This window comes from Catharus ustulatus, chromosome 5, assembly GCF_009819885.2.
Source record: "Catharus ustulatus isolate bCatUst1 chromosome 5, bCatUst1.pri.v2, whole genome shotgun sequence".
NCBI classification, from domain to species: domain Eukaryota; kingdom Metazoa; phylum Chordata; class Aves; order Passeriformes; family Turdidae; genus Catharus; species Catharus ustulatus.
In genome coordinates this window covers 33,913,607-33,937,483 of record NC_046225.1, presented here as the reverse complement: position 1 = coordinate 33,937,483, position 23,877 = coordinate 33,913,607, and positions in this window count along the sequence as shown.

Sequence of the window (23,877 nt, the reverse complement as noted above, 5' to 3'; positions counted from 1 at the left end):
TTTGTTAATTTTAAAAATAACAATAGGGTTACAGAGAAGAATTAAAAAAAACCCCAACATAAAAAAATCAAACAAACACAAACAAACACCCCAAATAATAAAATTGCATTATAAGTGAAATAGTCTAACAAATTCAGACATCTTTTAGGAAACTTAGAAGGCTTTCACTTTTCCTTAGTACAGTAATTTCACGAATACAAGCCGCACGGAGTATAAGTCACATTTCTGGTGTGTCAGCAGCAAAGTTCATGTCTTTGTCAATAAAAAAGCCGCACCCAAATATTAGCCGCACTTTCGTTCACGGCGAACTTTCACAAAGTTGTCATTTAGTAATAGAATCGCAGATCGCCGGGGCTTACTGGCTTACTGCTGACCTTGGAAACATTATTTCCAAGTGAAAAAAGACAGAAAATAGCTGCGGCAGCGTTCCTTGCAAGTTTTATTTACAAGCCAAAAAAGACACGAACAATAGTGTGGTCATTTTGCGAGCATTCCCAATGGATCCGTGTTGCCTTTAAACAGGCGCTCAACTGCTTGGGCGGGCAGCCAAGCTCCAAGAGGAGCCGCATCTTCCCCCGCTCATCTGCACGAGCCCAGCGTCCCCCCCCCACCCCTCTCCACGTGAGCCCAGCAGCACCCCCCCCGCTCCGCGTGAGCCCAACCAGCCACGCAGACACACAAGACTGAAAACACTTAAAAAAGTACAGAGAAATATCACACACTTTTATCAAACTGCCGAGGTAACTCACCCTGATAACACCCCCCGCCTCTCAGTATCACCGCCATCCACAGGCAGGCAATAAGCTGTTCTCTGATTGGTTCATCGTCGGAACAACGGGAAACCATGGATTTCAAACCATTTTTGCTCGGGACAAGACCGACACGGTACCAGGTAAGGGCAGATATCACATTTTTGTTAATATATTAGCCACCCCAGAGTACTAGCCGCACTTCCGGGTTTCCACCAAAATTTTGGTCAAAATGGTGCGGCTTGTATTCGTGAAATTATTGTAAGTCTCTGTTCTGTTTGTCTGAATTCTGTTAAATCGTAGAATCATTGAATGGCCTAGGTTGGAAGGGACCTCAAAGATCATCTTGTTCCCACCCCCCTGCCATGGGCAAAGATAGTTTCCACTAGACCAGGTTGTTCAGAGCCCCATCCAGCCTGGCCTGAAACACTTTCAGGGCTTGAGACATTCACAGCTTCTCTGGGCAACCTGTTCCAGTGCCTCAACATCCTCACAGTGTATGTGCAGACTATTATCTTCTTGTCCTCTTATAGTAAGTTTTCTAATTGGAGAGTTGATATGGGCTAGGTTTATAGTAGCATTAATGTTCAAGGATCTTCTTATTTTAGTGGTGGTGACTGTAGGTATAATCAAGGTCCAAAGTGAAAAATATCACAGTCAAATAACTGCATATCTGTACTTTTTTGCAGGTAATGTATTTTTTATTTGTTTACAGGGTTTTTCTTAATGCCTCTTTTTGAATTCTATATCTGCAGAATAATGTTATCAATAATTTTGACAACAAGAATAAATAACGCATTAACATTTTAATAATATCTATTAAAACAAAAACAAACCACCTCCAAACTGTGATAGTAAATGCAGTACTGTCTGGATATTATTTTAGATTTTTTGAGAAAAAAAAAATCCTCCTGTTTTGGGGATGTAATGACATTAAGCAAAACCTGAAGGAGACCAGACCAAGTGCTATGCACTGTTTTTACATCAGCCCTCTCCACAGGTTGCTAGTTCTGAGGAGTGACAACATTAGGGACAACATGTTTGTAGCCTGGGTTTCTCTCTCCGTAAGACAGGTTGGGTAAAGCCTTTGAGCTACCTGTAGCAAGTGGTAAGAAAATCCAGGAGGTGAAAATGAACTGCTGAATTTCATTAAGTGGATGACATCGATGAGAACTTGTCACATCAGAAAGTGCTGGGAAAAAGGAGGAATTCAGGCTGAGTAAATGACCACTGGTGAGCCACTTCAGTATTGTGGGGATTGTTTTGGCCTGCGCTCACCAGAGTCAGAATGGAAAATTTGTTATTGTTGAGTATGCTACAAAATAACATCTGGAACCAAATAATTTGAAGCTGGAGAAACAACTTTGGTTCCCAGTGTTCATACAGAGTTTAAGAAAATATCTACCATGCCAGGTTTAGGTAAGGACAGAATTATTGTAAGTACATCACTAAAATGTCATATTTTCACAAACAATATTCCTATGAGTAATCACTGAGTAATTTTGTGTAATATCTACCATATTTCAATTTATGTAGAAAAATATTTTATACCAGGATGGCAAGAGCTGAAGGAAGATTTGGCCAAATGGACCAAGTATAAATTGTCAGATTCCATACATAAATTCTTGTGTAGTGTAGATGATTAAACATAGAAAATTCATTATCAGAGGAAGAAACAGCTACATGTAAAACCAACCTACTTCCAGGAGTAGTAAAGTTTGAGTGAGGATTCAAATCCTGCTTATGAAAAGAAGAAAACCCCAAAACCCCAAAAAGTCTAGGCTGAGAGCAGTGAATGCAGTATTAAAATTACCCTTAGCAAGAATCTGCTACTCAAACATTTTGATTTAACTAAAATTTGAAAAACTTCTATTTTTTCTATTAATCACCTTTGACCCTTCTATTAACTCATGTGACCTGTAGAAACCTGAGCAGGATGTGGCACTGAAGAAGCACCATCCGTCTTCCTACGATTTCTGAGGCACCCTTTCAAGACTAATAATAAGTATAAGTAATTGTTTCTTATACTATTTCACAACTGATATTTTTTTCTTCTATTTAAGGTACTAATTTTGTCTCATGAGAGTGTAGAGATGCAAGGTAGAATCATGCCCCATATAAGCACAATTTTTTGAGTGGAGTAATGATGGTGGTTGTTACAGAAAAATGTGTTCTGGCTCATGCTGAATAAAATGTGTTCGGGCTCTTCATTCTTGGACCAGGTACAGTGAATGCAACCTGCAGGAGGAAAGAAACAACTAAATAATATTAGCAATAATTTTATTTTTAATTATTATATATAATTTATTATGTAATATATTTTATACAATAATATAAATTTCATTATAATTTAGTAATTATATAATTAAATTTTATTAACCAACAGGCATTCATCTGAACAGTTATCCATTAAGGTCCAATTCATATGCAGCATTCAAACACAAAATTCCTGTCAGCACATTTCTGCATATAATATAAAATTAAGATGGCATATAAATGCTGCCATAAAAAAATCCAGTGAAAAACGTGCAAATGGTACCAGCTGATAAATGCTTAGTTTAAGAAAAAAATAGATCTTAAAATTGCACAACTGGTACTAACACAGCAAATGGGAGTCCTGTGTGGCTAGGAGGAAAGAGAGATAGGAAACACCCAATATAAATAGAAGTAACTTTAATTGAAACTTTATATACTAAGAGGAAATTGTTTGGGTATGGAGCATATGCTTCTTCACGATAATCAGAAAATGTAGTCAGCTAATCAACTTTTGTCCTCATGCTATGTTGAAAAATGTAGAAATAAAAATTCTTGTAAGCTTTAGAGTCTTAAGTAACTAAAAACCATGTTGGATCTCTCCAGTACCACTTAAAAGTACAGTAAATTCACGAATACAAGCCGCACTGAGTATAAGCCGCATCTCTGGGTGTTGGCAAACATTTCGGTTTTTGTCCATAAATAAACCACACCCGAATATAAGCCACTCTGTCATTCGCAGCCAGGACCTGCGTGCAACAAAGTTGCCAATTAGTAACAGAACCGCGGGAGGGCGGGGTTTACTGGCTGAGCTAAGGCTGTACAGGCTCAGCCCACTTGGGGCTGCCGACGGGGCCAGGTGGCCCAGCCCGGCGCCGCCGCTTGTGGCCGGCCGCCGCTGCCACTGGGCTCGGGGCTGGCCGCCGCTGCCACTGGGCTTGGGGCCGGTCGCCGCTTGGTGCCGCCCGCCGCTGCCACTGGGCTCGGGGCCGGCTGCCGCTGCCACTGGACTCAGCGCCGCCCGCCGCTCGGCGCCGCCCGCCACTGCCACTGGGCTTGGGGCCGGCCGCCGCTGCCACTGGGCTCGGTCACCCTGGGCCGGCGCTGCCCTGCAGTGGCAGGCAGGGACAGAGCTTCCCCCACTCCTACGGCAGCGGCGGTGGGCGGGAACGGAGCTTTCCCGCGCCCGTGGTGGCAATGGCAGGCGGGGACGGAGCTTTCCCATGCCCGTGGCAGCGGCGGCGGGCGGGGACGGAGTTTCCCCGCTCCTGCTGCGGCGGCGGCGGGCCAGGATGGAGCCTGCCTGCTCCTGCTGTTGCCCGACAGAGAGACACGAAACAACTAGGTTGTTTAGTGCGGTGCTTTATTAAGGGCCCTGGGGTCTGAGGACTAGTGTCCAAAGTCAGAGCCCATCTTTCCCCTTTTTCGACAGGTTTTTATATCCTTTACAAAGTGATTTACATACAATAGTACAATAGTACACATTCTTCAAGACAATACAGTTACGTAAATCTCATAGATATTATTTCTAAAAAGTCATAAATTCTACATGCTTGTCTACTCAAAACTATAGGTTACCCCCCTTTAATCCCCCTTGCTTGTCATCCCACCACCAGAACCCTTTATCATTGATTATACATTAACCTTTATCATTTATTTATTTTACTGTGTTCTGCATGCCCTACTAGATCCTTTAATTATTTATTTTGCTGTGTTCTGCATGCCCTACTAGATCCTTTAATTATTGGTTTGTGGTTCTTAGTACATTCCCAGGGCCTGCTTGTGAACTGCTGCTTTCTAAGCCTTAGCATAACTACTGCTATTGCTATATCTACATTAGCTCTTTTCTCGTTATTTTCGGTATCACTGCCATGGTGGGCGAGGACGGAACACCCCGCCTCCTCCCCGAGCCGCGGCAATGGCGGCGCGGGGCCCCCCCGTCTCTCCCCCGGGCTGCGGCAGAGGAGGGAAGGAAAGAGCTCTCCCGCCTCTCTCCCCGCCCCCTGTGCTGCCTACAGGGAGCCAGGCTCCACCCGTGGCGCAACAGAGTAGCAATTTGCAACAATCACGAAATGCCGGCTTTGCAGCCACTCGGCTTGGCACTCTGCCTGGCACTTCTGAGGTTGTAAATGTCAGAAAATTATTCACATATTAGCCGCTCCTGAGTATTAGCCGCATTTCTGGTTTGGGAGCCCAATCGTAGTCAAAATGGTGCGGCTTGTATTCGTGAAATTACTGTAAACACATAATATTGAATTCAAGAACTTCACAACTAAATCTATTAGAGAGCTGCATCAATGCATTTTAGAGGCATTCCTGTCAATAATTCAAGAGAATTCAGAGTTTTTTTCAATGGCCTCTTTCCTAGCAAACTTACTCGATGCTGATAGGTATCTGCTTAGCTTGTTTCCTATATTCCTAATCAGAAAAATGCATGCTATACCATGGTCTTCCTAATGTTTGATATATACAACGTTGTGGAGATGAGACACATCATCTTCCATAGTAATGAACTTTATAATTTCAGCTCTTATAGACAGGTCTGTTCAGATGGCAGTCTGTAACTAAATTATATATTTTTTTGGTCCCTTTTGATTAATTTTTAAGTTATGAATATTGCTCTGTGAGATGTTTACTAGAGACTCATTTATATTTTTACAAATTCAAAAGTCTATGCTTTGGTGGACTTTTTATGGTTGCATTAAAGATATAGATTTTCAATTTGTTTTGTGAGTTTGTCAGATTATTGCTATGGGATCTTTTTCTTCTTCAATTTAGTGCTAAATTACTTACCTTCTACTGGTTGATTTTTTGGGTTTTATCTTTCTTAATCAACTATTTGAACTCAGTTTCCAGGGTGTTTTTTAAGAAGCCTTAGCTATTATGTCCAGGGTCTACTCACTAGACTCATACTCTACATGTTTATGGATTGTTGATGGATCTCCTGGTACCTTTGAACAACAACCTGCAAACCAACATCTGCTTTTCATTGCCACCCTGCGAACTGAGAGCTGTGAGGATGATATGAGTTTGGGGTTGGGCTGTACCTCACAACTGCTTATTATGAGATGCTGAGAATCAAACTTCTCCAAAGACTTGAGACAATAATGTCATAGCTTTGTTTTCTTTCAGACTCTTATGAAAAAATGGTCATATCTAAGCTTGAGAAGGATGTTAAAATACCATACAACCTTCAAAAAATTTTAACTAAAGTTATGGATATTAGTACTCCATAGATTCATTCCGAAATTAGGAAATCCATAGTGGCAAACTCAAATCTATCTTTTTCAGTGTGTAAGAAATGGTGATTTTAATTTTTATGTCTATTGAAGTGCTTATATATTGAAAAAGTAACCAAACCACTTAGTTTCACTAAATTTTATGTGTGCAAATCTTCCAACATAATTTATTTTGAGATTTTGCTCAAAGTAAATGTCTCTAGAATCTTTTCACTCTGCAACTTTGATCACTACTTGAGATTAGGACTGTACCTTCTTATTGGAAAAAAAAAATCCTTAAAAATGATTATGTTTTGTTTTAAGTCGAGCAAAATCAGTTTCAGATATGCTATCCAAGTACAGTAATTTCATGATTATAAGCTGCACCTGATTACAAACCACACTTCTGGGTGTTGGTAACTTTTTGTTCTTTGGCCATATATAAACCACACTGGATTATAAATCGCACTTCCATTTGCAGTGAGGACCTGTGTGCGACAAAGTAATGAATTAGTAATAATCGCGGGCTTGCGGGGTTTACTGGCAGGTGCTCAATTTGCAAACATTTTTCACGGATTGGGATAGTTTTAAATGCAGTTTAAAAAAAAAAAAACAAATACAGAGAAAAATCACTCACTTTTATTAAACCTGCCAGCTCTGCTCTCTCCTAGGTGAGGGGAGGGCATGGCCCAGGGGGGCGAGGGCAGCGGGGCTGGGCGGGCTGGGGACCTGCTGCCCCGGGCTGTCAGAGGTGGTGGGAGCCACAGGTGGGAAAGTTTTATGGTGAGCGGCGGAGCCCCCCTGAGTGCCGCACCGACGTACCCCAGTGCCGGGATGGCCCCAGCGCCAGGTAGGTCCCGCTGCCCACTGGCCGGGCTGGTGCCCTGCATGGAGCCGGGCTGGGCTGAACATGGAGCCCAGGCCTGCCGATGTCTGCGGCTGTGCTGCGTACATGGGGTGAGCGCGGCGCCGCGCTGAGGGCTGGGAGCCTGGCCGAGCTGCAGCGGGCAGAGCCACAGGACGTTGGCGTGCACACAGTGCCACACGGCCCTGGGCGTGGGCTGGGCAGGGACGCGGCAGGTGGTGCGAGGGATGGTGGGGTCAGCGGAGCTCCGCAACTGCCACAGCTCTGCGGCTCTCGTGGCTTGCACTTCTGGGTTGGCAAAATCCATAACTTTGTTCATATATTGGCCGCTCCTGAGTGTAAGCTGAATTTCTGGGTTCGGACCAAAATTTTAGTCAAAAGGGTGCAGCTTATATTTGTGAAATTACTGTAATCTTTTGGTATGTATTTCTATGTAGTAGATTCCTGTATCTTTAAAAATCTCTAAGCCAGCTTATTAAGGGTGTGAAATAATACCTTTATTCTTTTACTGTCATAGTTTTTGTCACAAAACAGAAGTCAAGACTTTTGTATATTCTTATTTTTTCAATATTTCTTTGCAAATACATTTTGTGCTGGAACAGGCTCCCCAGAGCAGCGACCACAGTACCAAGCCTGTCTGAGTTCAAGAAGTATTTGGACAATGTTCTCAGTACATGGCGTGACTTTTTGTAGGATCAGGAGTTGCACTCGATGATCCCTGTGGGTCCCTTCCATCTCAGGAAAACTTATGATTCTCTGAAGTCTTTATTGTCCTATTCCTCATCTGCGGAATACAATTAATTGCATCTATGTAGGATATGCATTACACATCTGTAGATGACTTACTGATACATCCTAGGATATTTTTAGAACAATTAGCTTTATACTTCACTGAATTACTCTTTTTGCCATCTTGCTATCAGTAAAGTGTTAAAATTTTGATGCTGAATGTCTGCAGCACTTGGGAGAAATTCTAACACCACCATCAGTGTGCTTTTCCACTTCAAGAAATTTAGAAAATGAGCATGCTTACAGAGCTGAAAAATACTCAGATCTGCTCAATTTCACTTAGTGTTGAGCCTAGAAGGCAGATTTTCTGTCAGAGCTCCCAGACTGCAAAGTTAAATTCCAAGATAATTACATGACTATATGCTTATATAGTAATGTAATTATCTTGAGTATTTCCAAAAGTAAGCTTCAATTTCTGGAACACAGGAAGGTGCTCTAGGTGTATTTATTTTTCTCAATTTGCAGGTATATTGATGTTTAACAGATAATACTCCTTTGACACTTCACAAGGAAGTCTGAAATGTCTGTGTTGTATGGACAGCAAATATAGCTCAGTTCTTTTTTGAATGACATGAATTCATAAATAAGTTCCAGTTTAGATACACCAAGTCTTTGGTGGTGTGCTGTGGACATCGCAGAACAAACCTGAACACACAAACTGTCACATGCTTTAGCAATCTTGTCTTAAGTGACTCCTTGTAGTGCTGATGATTTTTTTTCCAGTTGCCACGTATTTTTAGAGACTCAATTTTAAGAATATATTCCGTAAGTAGTTCATTAATGGCACAAAACTGGAATGTGGTGTAGCAGTATATGTTTACTTGACTGCAACATAAAAGGATAATGTAAATTATGATCAAGGCCACATGTTTTATACCAAGAATGATATTTCCAAAAATCTTCTCACATATTACAACGTGGTGAAGAAAGGTTTTCCTTTGTAATTAGGAAAACTTCAAGATATTTATGAAGCTTTACTCTGTGTGTCTTAAGGATGTGAAAGATAATCCTGTTTAATTAAGGTTTTTTCTTAATTTGTGTTGAACTTTGAAAGTATAACAGACTTCAGAAATTACCCGACTGCAGATAGAGACTTCATGTTCAACTTAAGATCTTTGTTTCACCTTAAGGCAGTTGCCAATCTTATGCTTTAGAATAAGATAGGTCAGAGAGAATAATTTTCCTATAACTCTCCAATACTACCTCTCCATTCTCAACATCCTGATCTTTTAAGTTCTGCTAACTTGCTTCCAGTCACATGCAAGTTAAACAGGAACGTGGTGGCTTACTCAAAGTCCTGGAGGTGCCTGGGAGACATTCTGGGTGATGGGAAGGCACAAACAGCCAGGCTGTCCTGGGAGAAGGAGGAGTAGTTGGCCCAAAGATGGGCCAAGAAGTGTTCTCAGAGGGTCCCATGTTGTTTCAAGAGCTGGAGTTATTAATAAGGAGTCATGGCACTCAATACCAAGCAATGTGAAAGGTCTAACATATAGGTCCTGAGGTCAGTAAGCAGCTAGATCAGCTCTTCTGAGATGTGCCCTAAATAACTAAGAGTGGAAAAAATCTATTCATTCACCATTTAAGCTTAATAAATAGTATGTATGGAAATGGGACTTGCTGCTTTCCATAATGCAGAGTTTAAAAATGTTGGAAATCCTTCTCTAAAAAAAAAAAAAAAAAAAAAAAAAAAAAAAAAAAGACAACTAAAAGAAGGAGGTCAGGTCTCTACTGTTCTTATTTTAGAAAGAAAAGTAGGAAAATATTGCTGGCTAAACAGTTATTAATAGAAATTGGAAGAGAGGAAGGTACTTAATTCCCATTTCTCAGTGGTATTTAAATATCTATTTCTCAATAAAATTCTGTGTTATGCACCAATATAAAAAACCAAATGCACAGTACTTTTCAAATCAATTAGTTTTTCTATGTTCCTTCTTCCTCCGACTTTCTGTAGAATGTAAATTTCTAAAATTTTATCCTCAGTCTGTAGCACCCAGAAGACTAATATTTTCTCATGCTTTTATATGCTTCTGGACAAACCAAAAAAACCACCTCAAAATTATGCTCAAATTTCTTTTTTCAGCTGGAAAACAGGAACACATTGCAGATTATTTTTCAACTGCAGAACAATATCCACACAAATTCTACTTTTATACGAGGATTATAGAACTAGAACAGGTGAATACCTGTAAATTATTTCGTTTCATCTGTTTTTCCACTCCATTCATAATGTGACTTATTTATAAAAGTATTTGGTTTTTTGAGAGAGGAAAAAAAAGAATTGCACTAATGCATTTTCTCAAAACACAATGAAAATACATTCACATTTGTCTTCTAGAAATAAGTGATGCTGTAACCCTTTCACAGCAGATTTAAGGTATGATTTTGTCTTGAACCTCCATTCTTTGTGAAGTATTCTGTAATCAGAAAAATAATAATGTAACAGATTGTGGGATCCTGTAATCAAAGTCAGAAAGCCACCTGTAATAACAAGATTTAAAGTTGTAATAAACATTGTTTTGAAAGATAAACAGAGAACTTTCTGAGAGGAGAATCCAGCTTGATCTTTTTTATTATTACTTATCTTTCATTAACCCACAGGAAGAGTTCTTGCAATTTTAAAAGCTGAAAGAATCAGCAAATAATTTCTTATTGTGCTTGAATGGACTGCCTATAATAACCAAATTATCCTTAGCAAATTTCACTAATTTCACCTTACTATTCATTTGAACAGCAAAAGATAAGGTGTGGTACAGGCTTGGCTAATTGTTGACAGTGTTTTTCTAGATTTTTTTTCGCAATATTCTTCTGTTCATATATATTTCACACTTAATTGGAGCAAATGCTCAGATTGTGAATCATAAAAAGTTGCTCTGAAATATCATCTTCCAAAGCAACTTGCTGCAGTTAAATAGGGGAAATAAAAGGATCCACGAGGTGGATTTTATTTCTTTGCTTCATAAAACATAATCTGTATTTGGATGAACCAGACAGTTTGTAGCAGAGTGAGGAATGAATGCAAAAGTTCTTAGTACCAATGAAGCTGAAATTGTGGGGCCATGGAATTTCCATCCATGCAAATAAATGACATCCATATATGTAATGTTTAATTACGTTAAATTGCACAAGATAAAAAATTGAAGATATCAAAGGATCTCTCCTATATTCAAACAGATTATTTCTTTGTGCACACATAAAATCTTCCATTGTTTTTTCTGTTCAGTAGAAGAGCAGGAAAGGAAACTTCAGTGAAACAAACTTTAATCTTATAACAGCTGATTATAGGGTATGAGAAGGGCACTGAGGAAGTTCTTTTAAACTCAGCAATGTCCTGAATCCATTAATTCCTCTCTTCCCCTCTCTCACATACATTCATATTCACTATTCATACCCAGAATTTACTTACAGTAATTTCACGACTATAAGGCGCACCCTTTTGACTAAAATTTTTCCCCAAACCCGGAAGTGCGCCTTATTGTCCGGTGCACCTTATCTGATGGACAAAGTTCAGAAATTTGCCTACCCGGAAGTGAGAGCTGCGAGCTGTGGGGGGAACCGGCAGGGCCGCGGCTGCCAGGTGGAGGTGGGGCGGAGCGGCGGTGGGCACGCCCTGGCCCCGTGCAGGCGAAGCCACCCCTCCACAGGCACACCCTGGCTCCGTGCAGGCGGGACGGCCCCTCCACAGGAACGCCCCGGCCCCGTGCAGGTGTGGCGGCCCCTCGAGAGGCACGCCCCAGCCTCGTGCAGGTGGGACGGCCCCTCTACAGGCACGCCCTGGCCCCGTGGAGGTGGCACGGAGGGGCAGCGGCCATAGCCCAGCCCTGGAGAGGCGGCACGGAGGGGTGGCAGGCATGCCCTGGCCCAGCCGGATACAGGCGGGCCTAGGGGCCCGCGGCACCGCCCCTACCTGGTACCGGTGGGCCCAGGGTCCAATGGCTGCCGGGTTGAGGCGGGACCTCAGCCAGCAACCTTGCGGGGGGAGCTGGGGGCGGAGCCTCACTGCAAAAATAAAGTGCGCCCTATAGTCCGGTGCACCTTATATGATCTACAAACTTGCAAATTTTGCTGACTCCCGGGGGGTGCGCCTTATAGTCCAGTACGCCTTATGGTAGTGAAATTACTGTACAGTAATTTCATGACTATAAGGCGCACCCTTTAGACTAAAATTTTTTGTCCAAACCTGGAAGTGCGCCTTATAGTCCAGTGAGCCTTACATAATGGACAAAGTTGAGAAATTTTCCAACCCAGAAGCAGGAACCGCAAGGTGGGGCGGTGCCGCAGGAGCGCCGAACCAGGAGGGGGGTAGGAGCGGGCAGCCCCAGCCCTGCAGGAGCGGCACATGAGGAAGGAGGTGGGCAGCCCCTGCTGCCGTGCTGGGAAGGAGGGGAGCAGTGAACCCCGGCGGCCTCCGCCGCTGCACCAGGAGTGAGGGGAGCGGCGAACCCTGGTGTCCCCTGCTGCCGCGCCGGGAAGGAGGTGAGCAGCGGACCCCGACGCCGTGCTGGGAGTGAGAGGAGTGGCAACCCCTGCTGCCACACCAGGAACAAGGGGAGCGGCAGATTTCGCTGCTGCGCTGCCACTCCAGGAGAGAGGGAACCGGTGGCCAGCCCTAGCCAACCTGGAAGTGCGAGCCGCGGCCGCGCCACGACAGCCTTGAGCCACCCCGAACCACGGGCAGCCCCGAGCCGCCCCGGACCGCGGGCAGCTGTGAGCCGCGCGTCGCCAGCTGGTGCCAGGGGCGGGTGAGAGTGCCGAGGCCTGCGGCATGGGGAGGGCACTTGGGGCTACGTTTAAAGGCTACCCCAATCTGTGAAAAAAGTTTGCAAATTGAGCACCTGCCAGTAAACCCCCTGATCGCGCAATTCTGTTGCTAATTTGTTACTTTGTTGCGAGCGGATCTTCGCTGCAAAAACAAAGTGCGCCTTATAGTCAGGTACGCCTTATGGTCTTGAAATTACTATAACCTTTTGCCCATTTTCCACTGCTGTCTGTCTTTAGGGAAGACTTCTTGAAGCTTCTTCTAACCAGGATAGAAGACTAGACATGCACATGTCCAAGAAATAGAGACAAAGCAAAAGCATTTATCAGATATATTGGTTAATTTAGCTTGATTCTGTTTATGCAGGAGAAATGTAGGAGTCTGGCTCTAAATTTTGTTAATACATTTCTATGTAGAGTTGAGCTGCTGTACCTGTTTAACAAGAAAATAAATATTGGGTCTATTTTATCTCTACAACCACACAGTTATGGTAGTTAAAATTCCTAAAGAGGCATCAGTTTGTTGTACTGTGTTTATTCTCTGACAGAAACTAATGACAATGAAGTCATCAAGCCCACATAAAATCCCTCAGGCACAGTCTTTGTCATTTGTTATTATTTCTTCTAATACTTTGAAATAAGTGATGAAATAGCATAAAAGAAGGCTCTGAATTATCTAAAACTGTCTAATATAGTCATGGCTTAGTATTTAAAATTGCCTCTTGAATCACTGGGGGTGTTAAATGGGGTGCAAATGCATTTCATGTGCCTATAATTCTCATAAAGAAAATGTTAGAAGTAAAAGCAGAAATGGTTTGGTAAATGCTTGGGAATCTGAAGGATTAAGGAGAAGATAATTTCTTTCATTATTAAACAAGTATGAAATCAGAGAGAAAAATCTTACTCTGGAAGAAGGAATTGCATAGAATATTTTTAAACTGCAGTAAGAAAGTGGTTTCGGAATGAAATGTTGATGCTCCCCAGGAGATTGTTTTTTTAATTGAAAGAGTACAGTAATTTCACGAATACAAGCCGCACCATTTTGACTAAGATTTGGCTCCCAAACCGGAAATGCGGCTAATACTCAGGAGCGGCTAATATGTGAATAATTTTCTGACATTTACAACCTCAGCAGTGCCTGCCAGAGTGCTGAGCTGAGCAACTGCAAAGCCGGCATTTTGCAATTGTTACAAATTGTTACTCTGTTGCGCTGCGGGTGGAGCCTGGCTCCCTGCAGGCAGCACGGGAGGCAGGGAGAGAGGAGGGAGAGCTCTCTCCTTCCCTCCTCTGCCACAGCCCAGGGGAGAGACGGGGGGGCCCTGCGCCGCCATTGCTGCGGCTCGGGGAGGAGGCGGGGTGCTCCATCCCTGTCCACCGCCGCGGGAGTGGGGGGGGCTCCATCCCTGCCTGCCACTACAGGGCAGCGCCGGGCCGTGGTGACCAAGCCCAGTGGCAGGGGCGGCCGGCCACGAGCGGCCCCGCCGAGCAGCAGTGCCGAGCTGGGCCACCCGACCCCGTCGGCAGCCCCGAGCGGGCCGAGCCTGCATGGCCCGAGCCGAGCCAGTAAACCCCGCCCTGCCGTGGTTCTGTTACTAATTGGCAACTTTGTTGCACGCAGGTCCTCGCTGTGAAGTACAGAGCGGCTTATACTCAGGTGCGGCTTATTTATGGACAAAAAACGAAATATTTGCCAACACCCAGAGATGCGGCTTATACTCAGTGCAGCTTGTATTCGTGAAATTACTGTATGTTTTTATGAATCTATTTTGGTTTTGTTCTTAAATTGCTCTCTAATTGCTGAGTGGAATGACTACATTGTGGTATGAAAAAATAGGTGTGTTATATTTTCAGATTGTTGATTTGCCTGTAAGATCATGAAAGAAATGCATGTTTTTAACACCATGCTTTTTAGAATCTGGGTCCCCTCACTATACTTTTCTGTTATCAATTCCTTTTTTCGTTGAATATACCCTGCCCTCAAGCAAAAGCTACTGGACCAGCAAACATCTCAATTACTCTGCTACTTGTGCCTCAGTTTCCTGTAAAGATTTGCCAAAGTGTCTGCAGCATGGGTCACAGCAGGGAGTCATGGTTTTGTTTAAAGCTGTAGAAACCACTCAGATTGCCACTCTGCTGAATTCTAAAATCAAAGAGGAGTGCAGATGAGATGTGTATACACAACAAAAGAAAACAGTGAAAAACAAGGCTAAACTTCTGAGGGTCATTTCTTGTATACAGCCCTCATTAACTGGTGGCATTTCTTCAGGTAGAGTATTTGATTTTAGATAATAAAGATTAATTGATTTGATCTTTTTATTTTGCTAACACTCTCTGAATATTATCACAAATACATAATTCACTGGGGGCCAGCCGCCACTGCCACTGGGCTCGGTCACCACGGCCCGGCACTGCCCTGTGGTGGCAGACAGGGACGGAGCCCCCTGCTGCCTCCCAGAGCCGCGGCAATGGTGGCCCGGGTCCCCCCTCTCCTCCCCAGACCACGGCAATGGCGGCGCGGGTCCCCCCTCTCCTCCCAGAGCCGTGGCAGGGGCGGCCTAGGTCCCCCTTCTCCTCCCCGAGTCGCGGCAGTGGCGGCGCGGGGCCCCCCCTCTCCTCCCCGAGTCGCGGCAATGGCGGCGCGGGGCCCCCCCGTCTCTCCCCCAGGCTGTGGTGAAGGAGGGAGCTCTCCCGCCTCTCTCCCCGCCCCCCATGCTGCCTGCAGGCAGCCAGGCTCTACCCGCGGTGCAACAGAGTAGCAATTTGTAACAATCGCAAAATGCTGACATTGCAGCAGCTGGGCTCGACACTCTGGCTGGCACTTCTGAGGTTGTAAATGTCAGAAAATTATTCACATTTTAGCCGCTCCTGAATATTGGCCACATTTCCAGTTTAGGAGCAAAATCTTAGTCAAATTGGTGCGGCTTGTATTCGTGAAATTACTGTACTTTTGCTTGGAAATACATAGTTTTAGTAGGCTTAGCATTTTTTAATTTATTATTTTTAATCAGAATTTTTTTACAATTAACGTTGGTCTCCTAACTCCCTAGCAGTAATTTTGGTTGATGGGAGAATCCCTTGAAGCATAGGTTCTAATTTCAGCAACAGTTGTAAAAATGGTGTTGTAACATAGATCTAAAGCAAGGAAGCTGAAGGATGGAAGTTTAAGGTGCAATATGATATTATAAAAATTGCAATAGCACCTTTCATATGTGTCACAGCATGGTTGCTTTCCCTTTTCTGTGCTGTCACATCTAAAAAAAGTGATATTTAATACTGGGCACCACAGCTTAGGAAATAGCATAATTCACTGGGGGAGGGTTTTTTTTTTGTCTTTCTTCTCTCAATTTTTATTGAAGTAATTTACTTTTGCTGGCCTATAAAACTTGCACACATCCAAGTAACAGAGGCAAACCAAAAGTATTTATTTTTACTGTGACAAACTCTGGGTCCAAAGAGACTTCCCTTACCCAATGAAGTGAAAAGAGATTGGATCTTTTCGGATGGCAAAGCAATCTGTTGAGAAAATTGTGTGATAATATTTACACTGACAGCTTGCTTCCTGAAGAGCCATGGGACTGCAAAATTCCTCATGTACTCAGGTGTCATGTATTTCCCAGATTAAAAACAGGTTTTCCTGGATTTAAAAATGACTGCTGACAGAGATGTGGAGGTATTTGTTTTGGCAAGGCACAGCAGTCGCCAATTTGTTTACTACTGGAGCTAATAAATGTATTTTATGGTAAGAAAAGGAACCCTCTAGCTAAAAATTATGCGGCAGTACTTGTTTTGTAACTGAGGTAAGATATAGTTTTGCAATGTATATAGCACAAATATTTTGAATTCTTCTGAATTATTTTCAACCATTTCAGAAAACATGGGCTGTTACAGAAAAAGGTCAGGTATTTTCTTAAATGAGATGTTATCTTCCAGGTAGCATGACATGGTGGAATTCTGTACAGGGAAGGGAATTTTAAGGAATTGATAGGAATTTAAGGAATTTTTTAAATTTTTCTGCCTGCTGTTTTGATTTTTTTACCATTTTCAGTCTATATCCAGGAGGAGTTCATATTAAATCTGATGTTTCAAAAAATTACTTAAAGGTTGCTGTTTTGATAAACCATTAATGGAACTATAAACACAGATATGTGGATCCATGGAAATACAGACACGTACCTGAATTCTCACTAGGATGAAATAGCAAAGTGTGATCATATGAAGTATCATATGGATATTGTTTTTGTATTTTTGTCAGACAATATTTCCAGGTCACCATCTATATGAGGTCTATACAATGTTGTCACCTATGCCTTATTTTCTTATTGTAAAATAATCTTAATTTGTCATCTAGCAGGGTTGCTCAGGAAAACTTTCTAGGAAACAAATATTTAAATGACTTTGTAACTTACTGGTTAATATTAAATATTAAGGTCTTCTCAAGCTATGGGATTCAATGTTTGTAGGGTTTAGACAACCCTTGGAGAATTCTAAGACTGTGTATTCTTCATGTAAATGTATGCTGTTAACTTTATTACTGCTTAATTAAATGATGATTTTTTAATAGAAGAAAATTATTAATGCTTTCTCAGGGGACTGAAAATATGCTCTAGTCACTTATTCTCAATTTAGTCGCTATAGGTGATGTCAGAATAAAAATCAACACTCCTTTTATTTTTATTAATTGCGTGAAATTCAAAAGCTGTAATTATACTTTTTTTGTTGTTAATGCAACATAAATATGTGAACTATAAGTTGATAAAAATGTATGTAAACCTTGGATGTCTTATCCTGCAGCCTTACTAGAACCATGCCAAAAAAAGGGAATTTTTTTTTTTTGTTTTTAATAACATAATATTGGAACATCTTTCCCTTTACTTCTACTTACATTTAAGCTCAGGGTGTTGACACCTCAGACCCATACAGTCCAAGTAGCATCCTAAGATTCACAGTGTTGTTTGTGCTGGTGAAAGGTTGCCTTCCCTCTGGAGGAGAACTTACCTTGGAACACAGCAACTTCATTGGCATTTTGGTTTTGAAAGTTCCATTTCTATTGTGGAAAACTTTTTGAGTTGTATGGGAACTGTCCACCAGGGAATGATTGTGTTGGGTCTCAGAGTGTCCCTCCCATGGTGCTACCCACAAACCTAGACATGTTTGCTGTCTGTCTGTCCATCCTCCACAGGCAGTAAATTTCCTTGTCTAGGAACAGACACAAACATACGCCAAATCTGCTGAGGTCTGGGAGGCTGTGATGGGAGGTCTTGAAGGTGAGCCAGAAGAGCCTCTATCTGTTCTTTTATAGGATTTACATATGGTATTTGATGCAGCATTTCTTAAATTCAGCTTTGCTGGGCCACTGAGGTGTCTTCCCACTCAGATTTGATCTGACTATACTATACATTAAATATGGTCATATGATAGTGTACTGTGGTACTGGCTTACCTTCCATGACTTAAATATATAGCTGAGTATTTTTGTATGAGCACAACCTAATTCAGGGTATACCCCAAACCCCTTAGCATTGTCAAGATCTGTTTACCTGACTGCGAACATATTTGAGAGTCATACCTTTTTCAGTTTCAGATGAAAAAAATAATCTTGACATTAGCAAAAAGTTAATACTATTCATTGAGCTTGCTAAAGAATCGCTGTAAAATTCACAAATTGAAGGAAACCTTTGGAGAAGTCTAAGAATTTGTTTTAATTCATTGTAGTCTTAATTTTTAGTATGTGAAAATGAACTAGTCAACCTTTAGATACCAATGATCATTTTGTACCTCAATTACTCCCTTTTATCTGCTCATACCCAAAATATAATTTTCTAATTTTTAGGCTTTCTCTTTCTCAGAAAAAGGAAACGGCTTTTGGTGAACCATTTGGTAATATATACTGTGTTTGTGAGGTGAAAATATTAGAAATTATTTTTTAAAATTTCAGTTAAAGGCATGATTTTGACTTTTACCATAAGATTCATATTTTCTAATTCAAAACAGGAAGATTATCAAAGTATCAATGGCACCAAGAAAAGGTGCTGCTCAGTTTACCTCAGCTAAAAATGCTGCTTGATACTATCATTACTATGATTTTTAAAATATTTGACATTTCCTTTACAGCTGTGTCATATATTTAGCTGTTACAGATCCAACAAAATCTGCAAATGCACACTGGGACTTAGTTCCAACTGTTTCAGTCTTCATTTTAAGAGTGACTTTGCAAATTTTTTTGAATGTGGGTTAATACATACAATTGCATAGAAAATAAAATTCAATATATGTGCAAAAGGCCTGCTTTGGTATGGCAGTATAAGGGTGATTTTAAGATGAGATTCAATGTGATAAGGAGGGAGTAGAAGGGAAAAAAAGACATTAATATGCACACCTCATGGCTAAAAATTATAATTTTATGAATAAATATTGTGAAAGATTTATGATTCAAAAATCATGAGAATTTTTCATTTGAAAACAAATGTAATAAAACTCCCAGCTCTCAACTGAGGAAAGCTCTGTGGGATTGGAATTTAAAGGTAGTGAAGAGATAGTAAAGATCACTGTTCCCTTCCTGCAACTTTTAAATATGCCTGTTTGAAGATTACCTCTATTCTTCAGTTTGTGTGCACAACATAACACTTATTTTTTTCCCTCAGGTCATCACTGAAATGGGGCATCTAATTTTACTGGAAGTTGTTCTGAGATTTCCATGCAATACTATAAGATGGATATATGTTATCATGGGGCTTCCACCATGTCCCCAAGGCAGACTTCTGACCTGCACTGGGTATCCCTTACTTGCATTGCAGGTTTCTGTTGCATATTCAGCTCTTGCTTCATGTTTGGAATACCTAGGAATCTGCACACTTGATCACAGAAGACCCTTTGCTCTAAACGTTGTGTTTCTGAATTTAAGTAAATAATGGTAAAGGAGACTAAAATTGGAAGTTAATTTAATTCAATACAACAGCAGACTATATAGACTGTCATATTTCTCTGTAACTGTTGCAATATTTTACTGAAGCCTAACTATGTGCATTTGAGACACAGATTTGTCAAATAAAATGTATTCCAAAACAGATGTGAGAAACACCAAGGGAAGATTAAATAAATGTGCAAGAGTCTAGGTGTTTGTGTTGGATTTTCCTCTCTCCCCTTCTCGCTCCCCTTCTTTCCCCTTCTCTCTTCCCTTCTTTTTCTTTCTCACTCTCTCTTCTCTAGAGCTGTGCTGATTGCTTAATTTTAATATGAAGTGGAAACTCAAGGAATTGGAAATGGAAGTTAGTGGGAAATAATGAATACAATCTTAAATATTTCTATAATTTTATTCCTAGGAACTAAACCTAGCAATCAAAACTAGCTAACAGATTTTCAATACAGTGAAAATGTCATGGGATTTTAAAATGAGTCTGCAGATGTAGAGGGTATTAAGACTGTGGTGGCCAACCAATTACTTCTGAAGCATTATTTCTTTGTGTGAATTGTCCTGAGATTTGTTCTTTAATTGTGATGAAATTTACCTTGAAATTTTTCAGCTAAAGTATTAGTGGTATGGTAGCATTTATATATAATATAGCAATAGCGGAGTTCAACTGTATTGGTGGGCTAGATATTGAAGGAGTTCAGGAGTAATAGGTGCTGTCGTGTCTTGGCAAGCAATACTTGAATGATAAAGATGATTTAAAATTTGCTTTCTGGCTTGATGTCTTCCATCCTTGTGAAAAGCTTTCATGTTTTGTGTGTTTGACTGAATGTAGCTGACTGAAAACCTAAGTCTTGAAGTTCCCTTAACAATCACTTACAGCCATTTATTAGGTTGAATTGCAAGCAACAAAGAGAAATAAGACCAATAAAAGTGCAAGGTGAATTTATTTCTTAACAACCATACACCTTTCTGAAAGGAAGAGTTTTGTCAACAGCCACTGCTACCAGTTATATGCTGAGCTCAACAACATTCTCAGTTGTGTCTTGAACAGTGCTTGCTTTTTAGTAGCAAATGGGGCTTCATCAAGATAATGTCACTTAATCATTCAAAAGACCTATTATCTCTGTAACAACCTGTGTGGATAAGACCTACTAATAATTGTGCTTGTCCTGCTGTGTGTGTTTTCCCATTTTTCACAATGTTAGAGAGGAACGAAACAAAGCTGTGATTTTCACTTGAAGCTAAAATATTGAAGGGTGACTGAATAATGCCTCTGTTAATGCAGTTTTCTCCCTCAATATGTGATTTAATGGGTAGGTATGAATGCAGCATAGATAAGACGAAAAGTCTGGTTTTAAAGAAGATCAGCTTTAAAATTATATCTTCATGGTCTAGGTGATGAGGGGTTCAGCTGAGAGTGTTTGTGGAAGTCACTTTGAATGCTCTGGTACCTCATCTGTGCTCCTCTGGATAGCCAAGCTATAGGATGGGTAAAGTTAGCTTGGGATGGCATGTAATAAAGATTAGCAACTTTGGAACATACCCCAGTGTGGCAATGGGGAACAAAGAGATGCAGACCCCCATTATGCATCTGGAGGAGATCTCTTTAATTGTAAAAGTCACCTCCTTTTATACTTTTAACTTCCCCTGGACATAGCCAAAACTTGACAGAAGAAGGCACGCATTGGCCGCTCAGCTGCAGTGTTGCTGTCCATGTGTCCCACCACTGTCAGCTTCCCCTTCATCTGCTACCCATCCTCGTGTTCCTCCTCACAGCTGCCTCAGCCCCAGCCGGCTTCCAACCCTCCAGCCTGCAACTGGGCCTTCCTACAGGACCTTCTGGGGAACATAAGCCTTAACCACTTCAACAAATATAACCCCATAGCCCACACCCTAGATGTTAACTTTGACTTTTGTTTTCAGCATCTAAGAAACAGACTACATAGAAATTCTGTTTTTCTCAAAGAAACAAGAATTCAAAATACAGTAATTTCACGACTATAAGGTGCACCCTTTTGACTAAATTTTTTCCCCAAACCCGGAAGTGCACCTTATAGTCCGGTGTGCCTTATATAATGGACAAAGTTGCGAAATTTGCCAAACCGGAAGTGTGAGCCGCAATGGGGGAGTGGTGCCATGGGAGCACCGAGTTGAGAGGAGGGGGTGGGAGCGGGCAGCCACAGCCGGCAGGAGCCGTGAGGGGAGGGACGGAGCTGCAGCTGGCCCAGGTGCGGGCAGAACAAGAAACCGGGTGGTGCCACCCCAGGCGCGGGCAGAACAAGAAGCCAGGTGGTGCTGGCCCTGACCCGGGCATGGGGGAAATGAGAGGCCGGGCGGCCCCGGCCTGGGTGCGGGGGGAACGAGAAGTGCGAGCTTGCGAAAGCCCTGAGCAGAGCCCGCTCGGCAGCAGCATCGGAGTAGTGGCGGCACAGCTCGAGTGGTTGTGGCAAAGTGGCGGTGGCAGTGGCACAGCCCCTGTGGCCGCAGCAAAGTAGTGAGAGGCGGCGCATCCGCTGCCACTGGCACCGTCGTGGAAAAGTGGCGAGAGGTGGTGAGAGCGACGTGGCCGCTGCTGCCGGCGCCGCCATGGAAAAGCGGCCAGAGGCGGCCCCGGGGAAGCGAAGAGAAGCGGCTCGGTCGCTGCCACTGCCGCAGGAAAACTCAGAGAAGCGATGCGGCCGCCGCCACAGGAAAGCGCTGAGAAGTGCCGCCGCTGCCAGCCAGGGGGAAACTGGGACACAGCGCGGCCACGTGGTGGGAGCCGGGAGCCGTGAACCGTGCCAGACAGCGCCGGGGGCAGCGGGAGTGCTGGGTCCCGCTGCACGGGAGGGCTCCTGGGGCTGCATTTAAAGGCTACACCGATCTTTGAAAAATGTTTACAAATTGAGCACCTGCCAGTAATTTGTTACTTTGTTGCGCGCCGTGCGGCTCCTTGCTGCAAAAAAAAAAGTGTACCTTATAGTCCAGTGCACCTTATATGACCTACAAATTTGCAAAATTTGCCGACTCCCGGGGATGCGCCTTATAGTCCATTGCGCCTTATGGTCGTGAAATTACTGTACTCAAGCTGGATGATTTTCTTTTTTTTTGTTTTTCCCTTAAGGCACAGGACTGCACTATTATTTTTCAGTGGTGAAACTTATACTGCTGGGTATTATATATATATATTTACAGGGCTACAAGTAATGAGAAGATACAGAGATTTTTAAAAAATTACTTCTATATATTAAAACTAGGAGGGTATCTTGGAAAACTTACCAAGTATGCATTTTTCATCCTATGGAGCCTTTTATAAATTCAACACAATAAATGAGAAAGGTCATGCAGCCAAAAACAGAACTCAAAGTGAAATTTTAGATATCAAGCATGAGAGTTTGGATATAACAGATACATTTCGAAAGGTAAAATTTTCACATATAACAAAGATACTCTATAGTTTTTTGAGTATTATAAAATTTGTTAAGTACTTGGCTAAGTCATTAGCAATAACTTAAAATATCAGTGCTTATCACCAGTTAGAACTTAAAATAACAGTGTTTATCACCAGTAGCCTATTAAAGAGTACTCCAACTAATACAGCTCTTTCAGGACTGGCCATTTTAGAAATTTGTCTTTGATTCTGCATAGTGGTACAACCTGTATTACTGTCCTTCCCCATATTTGTCATACAAGTTCTTAACCAAAACTGAAGTAATTTTCATGGGTCCACATTCCTTCCAGTTGGTGAAACTTTTGCAGTGCCTGCTCAAACTGAGACACTTATCTCTGCTAATAATGTATTTTCAGACTGCAGTTAAACATCTACCAAAATATTAATACTATTATGTGATTGAATATTCAATAATGCAAAGATCCCTTTAAAATTCTTAGCTCTTTATTATGTAGACATAATAAAAGACTTAAGGCAGATTATATCTTTATTTTAATAGAACTCATGATTAATAATTGCTGAACTCTGTTGCTATAGTTACCAATTAATGAGACTGAAAGCAGCCTGTCAAAGACCAATTTACTGCAATCCAGGCTGTGGTAACTCTGCACTTAAAAACCAACATTGAATTCTGAAGTTATGCCATCTTAGAGAAAAATACCAAGTCTTCAGTCTTCTAAGTGTTTAATTTCACGGGTATAAGGCACACCTTTTTGACTAAAATTTTGGTCCGAACCCGGAAGTGCGCCTTATACCCCGGAACACCTTATATACAGACAAAGTTCAGAAATTTTCCAACCCGGAACTGCTAACTGCGGCAGCCCCGAGCCGAGCCCGACTGGCCCCGGTGGCAGTCCCAAGCGGGGCTGAGCCCGCCCAGCCCCAAGCCGAGCCAATAAACCCTGTGAT